Raw genomic sequence first — 4,948 nt, 5'->3', positions numbered from 1 at the left:
TCCATTTCTCCTAGCCTTTGGGAGCGAAGCTGTAATTCCAGTGGAAACTGGTGTAGCAAGTTTCAGAACCAAACACTAAGATCCACTCCAGAATGAAAGAAAACTGGCTGTCAACTTAGACTTAATTGAAGAGAGAAGAAAACAAGCTCAAATCAGAGTTACTGCCTATCAACAAACGATGTCTTGATATTATAACTGTTGTGTAAAGGAAAAGAGGTTCCAACCCAGAAACCTCGTCTTACTTAGAGTGACTCAGGTAACTAAGGGACCCAACAAAGGCAAACTTGCCCCCAATTAGGAAGGCCCTTATAGGGTTATTCACACAAAAAGACAAGACACTTATTGGCTAGAGACATTGTGGGGAAGGCAACTTGACCACCCTTGGAATGCAGAACACCTGAGGAAGTAATATCAGTAAAGTTATAATTCAATATTAATGTTAGTTTTAGTTTTTGTGATGTTTAGTGTTAGTTTCCTGTTGATTCGCGGCTTAGTCTTTCATTTTCAATAAGCCTCGAGGCAGATAATGGTTTTTAATAAAATTCTTTTTAGTTGCATTAACTTTTGATCAATTATCTTCATACTTGTAACATCCTCGGATTACAAGGGATGATAATAAGTGTCATGTATTATAAGAACTCGGGCTGAATGAATCCCGTAATTAATATCCCTGTATTACAAGAGATGATAATAAATGTCATGTATTATAAGGACCAGGGTTGAATGAATCCCGTAATCAATATCCTTGTGCTATAAGGGATAATAACATGTGCTTCATACTATAAGGGCCAGCTAGATAAAACCTATAGTCAATGTCACAAATGATACAAAATCATGATAGAGTTCTCTGTATTTCGGCCTAAAAAATAGATATTTTTAAAAAGATCGGATAAAGATAACAACATGTATTTCGTATAATGGAAGTTTGGTTCAATAATTAAAAAATAATATTCGACATTACAACACTAAATGGAATTGAAATTACATAAAGATAAAGCCTGAAACAGGAAGCTATTCCTTGTCCTCGTCCCCCTCCATATTCTCAGCATCTGTGACATCATTTGAATTAGCCGAGAAAGGCTCGAAGTAATCGAAATCTACTTTTGGATAGGCAGAAATAGCATCAGCTCGAAAAGCCTTGAAGCCATCCTTGAAATTATTTGCTTTAAGATACTCAAACTCTAGGGAAGTTTGAATCTAGCAATAGCAGATGGCTCTTCAAGGGCAAGCTTTGTGGAAAAGCAGGCGTTAAGGTCCATTATATGCGCGTCATAGCCGGCTCGCATGTCTGCTAGTTCTTTGGTAAGTGTTGCTTTAGCTGTCTCTTCATTCTCTCTACGCCTATTTTCTCTCGCAGCCTCGCTCTGCCTTGAGTCGTGCACTGCACGAAAGAAAGATACTACAGATTCAAACTATTTCTCTTTTTTACTGAGCAACATTTTGGAGGCTATGGCGCAGTGTGCCATACTCGTGAAGAATATGGTAACCTATAAACCAAAGTAGGAGTGTGAACTAAAGAAAAAGAGATACAGTGATAAACTAAGGAGGGATGCTCACCCGACCCATATCGTAAAGGCCGACATCCAGGGCTTCCTTAAATGAAGATGATTCTAGATCATTGACATCATTTGCTAGCACAAAGTCATCCATCCTATGGGCAACAAAGGTAGTGTCACGAAGGACTGATTGGCGCCTAAATGAAGCAACCCAATGGGCCCTCGTAGATCGGCTAGAGTAGACCTAGTGAGGTCCTCCTCAGGGAAGCAATGGGGGAAACGAGGGTTCAACGGATCTGCTAAAAAGGTTCTCGTTATTGAGCATGTCCTGAAATAATGGTTGTGTAGAAACGCTAAAACAGGTTGTTAAAAAAGGATTTGAGTTAGGTAATGCCTCCTGTAGCGAAGAGGTCTCAACAGGCAGAGAAGTCATTTGATTTGAACCACTCCTTTTTCTCCTCGTGGCCAGTGGAGATGTGTTGTCATTGTTGCAAAGATGGTCGACTGCATCTTGATCAAATGCCAACGGTGCAACTGCAAGGGGGCAAACACAATGAATATAGACTGTAAAAAGATTGCACAATCTGGATAGAGAGACGAACCCTAAATACCTTCTTCTACGGTGAGGGGTGGAGCACCAACCCTGTTGCTGAGTTTAAATGAGGCAATGGTATGCGAATTCACTATTCCAGCCCACACTTTCGGCTAGTACCCACGGGCTCTTGCAACATTAGCGTGCTCTTCATTGGTTAGGTCACGATCTATTGTCAAAGTTGTTGAATGACGGTAGCGGTAATAAAAAGTATTAAATAAGTCAATGAAGTCATCTAAGGAGAATAAATAAAATAAACTTGTTGTTACTAGCAAGATTCAACTCACTTCATGATCGGGGCACGGAAAGGCTCTTGTCCTCGGGACTGGTGTCTAGATAGAACTCCCAACCATCTCCTGACATAAAGAAAAATCCTCATCTCCATTTTCGGGGGTATGAGGGGAGCTTTCCTAGCAAGGCATCAGGTGGATGGGCAAAATTGAGCCAGTCAACAGCTTTTTTCCTGGCTTGAAAGCAGTAAAGAAATTCCTTCAGTGTTAAAGGAGTGTTAACACAAATGCCACAAAATCATGCATCCGACCACTGTCTTCCAAACATTCGGAGAAAGCTGGGAAATAGCTAGATTAAAGAACTGGAGCAACTCCCTAACAAATTTAGGCAAGGGGAACCGTAAGCCAGCATCGAAAGCCATCTCAAAGAAACATGTATAGCCTTCAAGAGGAGTGTCACATACCCGTTCGTGTGGAGAAGCGCATCGGACTTCCATAGACTCCGGGAAAGAAAATTTTAACTTTAGTTGGCCAAGGTGGCTGGCGCCTAAGCACGAAGTTGCATGTTGTGGTTTGATGGGACACACCTTGCCGGTGGAAGTATTGCGCTCAACGACCTCCCCGTAAGGTTGAGTTGAAGAAACCATGGGGAACAGGAAATGAGTGTAAATGGTAAAAAAGAAAAAAATAAGAGGAAAGGAAAGAGGCGGATAAATAGGCAGAAGAAAATGACTGAAATGGGCAGGCACTCTCTGCGACTTAAATAGGTAAAAAAGAGTTTAGTCTATTATAATGGTTATAAATATAGCCGTTAAAAAATGGGCTCATGTAATTTGAAATTGAGAGTGCGGGGCCCACACCTCTAGTTACCCACTTATCGTTAGCCAAAGGAGGGTCCCCTGCATTGTTTGACAGGGGGTCCCTTGCATTATTTGGCAACTACAAACAAGTGGCCACAATACAAGGCCTATATTATTTGACAAATGAGGGTTCCCTGCATTGTTTGACAGGGGGTCCCCTGCATTATTTGACAACTACAAACAAGTGGCCATAATACAAGGCCTACATTGTTTGATAAAGGGGTCCCTTAAGTTGTTTAACAGGGGTCCCCTGCATTGTTTGGCTATAAATAAGTAGCCACAATATAAGGCCTACATTATTGGACAAGGAGGCCCCTTACTACATTTTGACAAAGGGGTCTCTTGCATTTGACAAGAAGATCCCTTGCTACTTTTTTACAAAGGAGTCCCCTACGTTTGACAAAGAGTCCCCTTACTACCTTTAACAAGGAGGCCCTTTGCTACTTTTTGACAAAGAGGTCCCCTACATTAGACAATAAGGCCTATTGCTACATTTTGACAAAGGGATCCCCCGTATTTGACAAAGAAACCCCTTGCTACTTTTTGACAAAAGGGTCCGCTGCATTTGACAAGGAAGCCCTTTGCTACCTTTGACAAAGAGGCCCCTTGCTACATTTTGACAAAAGGGATCCCCTGTATTTGACAAGGAGGCTCCTTGCTACCTTTGACAAGGAGGCCCCTTGCTACATTTTGACAAAGGGGTCCCCTACATTTGACAAGGAGGGCCCTTGCTACCTTTGACGAAAAGGTCCCCTGCATTTGGTATGGAGGCCCCAATAATATAAATATATAAAATAATATTAAAAAAAATTATTGATTATATTTCTTTATGATTATTGTACTAGTGTTTCAGGGAACCAAACCGACTTATATTCTCTTAGTTTAAGATCCAAATATGAGAATGTGGGGAAACTGATGATACGGTCTCTATAGTCCAACACGAATACACAAATTCTAACAAACACGGAAAATAAGAAGTCAGATAAGATACAATTGATGAAGCGATGTGGAGAAGGATGAGTTCTTCAGATCCGTATTAAACTAGAATAAGGAAATTAATTCCCTTGTTAAATACTATAACCTACCCTATAAAAAAGGTAGTTAGTCAATTCAAAAGGTACGACAAAAATCTCTAACAGAGTCCATTCATCTTCCTGGTCTTGTACTAACTTGACCGTCGGAGACTCTTGGGCCGGTACTGCATCGGTGCCTTTTCGATAACTCTTTCTCTTCTCTACAAGTTACAACGTCATTTTGGGTCGTGACATAATCTTGCATCATCAATTCCCATTCAAAATTTTAAGTGTCAAGTGAGACTGTGTAACGACCCAAACCCGTAAGTCCAGACCATTAACTGGGTCCCTACTCGAAATCGAAGTCAACAAGGGTACAATGGTCATTTTCCTATGCTTACCAGTAGTACTTAACTCATTTAAAGGTCCAAAGTATACTCCAAATTACAGCTCAGGTGGAAATGTCAAGATACAAGTCAATGGAAAGGTCAGCTGGGTCAATGGGAAAGTCAGTTGGGTTAATGGGAAAGTTAGCCGGCTGATGGCCATTCGTTAACCGGCTGAAAATGCATGATCGGCCGGTTGACTAAGATGGTCAGTCAGCCGAAACGATCTCAAATTTGCAAACTCTAGGGACTTTGCTAGAAAGGGTTCATCGGCTGGCTGAAAGTGAAATTCAGTTGGCTGAAGAAAGGTTCAGCCGACTGATTTGCAGGGTCGGCCGACTGAAATGATTTCCAAAATTATGTACTCTCAG

This window comes from Cornus florida, unplaced genomic scaffold (genome assembly GCF_030987335.1).
Source record: "Cornus florida cultivar Cherokee Brave unplaced genomic scaffold, ASM3098733v1 CherokeeBrave_3.0.0_Hap2_Chr06, whole genome shotgun sequence".
In the NCBI taxonomy this organism is placed as follows: domain Eukaryota; kingdom Viridiplantae; phylum Streptophyta; class Magnoliopsida; order Cornales; family Cornaceae; genus Cornus; species Cornus florida.
The sequence above is the reverse complement of the archived record's forward strand: the minus strand, read 5'-3'. Positions refer to the sequence as shown.